Below are 544 nucleotides of genomic sequence, written 5' to 3' on the forward strand. Positions count from 1 at the left end.
ATAAAAGCGAGCACGAAGCGCAAGCTTAAAATATTTGATATTCCGATCTGAAAAAGGGGGTAAATTTCAGCTTCATATTTCAAACACTTTGTAGGAAAATTGTAAGGTGGATATAAATTGCACTTGATAAAGAGCTGATATTTGTCATTATTACATCCTTAGGACATGTTATCATATGAATATGATGACTATATATCTTCCTATTTATCTTGCTAAGCGCGAGATTAAACAAAAGGGACAATTTAATTATTAAATTGATATCTTATTTATTATTGCATAATGAGGGGGCGGAATCTGATGACATTATGGCCTGAACACTGTACATTTCAAGCACTTTTTTTTATTATGAATAGGATGCATCAGTAATCAGCTGATATATTTTTAACCATTAATGTTGAACAAGATATGTATATAAATGCAAACAGACAAGATATGTGAATCACCTAACAGACAATGCGAGCGCGAAGCGCGAGCGAAAATTTTATTTAGTGACATGAAATTTTTTTTCCTTCCTTTTTTCTTTCTTTCCCTTTTTTTTTTTTTT

This window comes from Lytechinus pictus, chromosome 6 (genome assembly GCF_037042905.1).
Source record: "Lytechinus pictus isolate F3 Inbred chromosome 6, Lp3.0, whole genome shotgun sequence".
Classification (NCBI taxonomy): domain Eukaryota; kingdom Metazoa; phylum Echinodermata; class Echinoidea; order Temnopleuroida; family Toxopneustidae; genus Lytechinus; species Lytechinus pictus.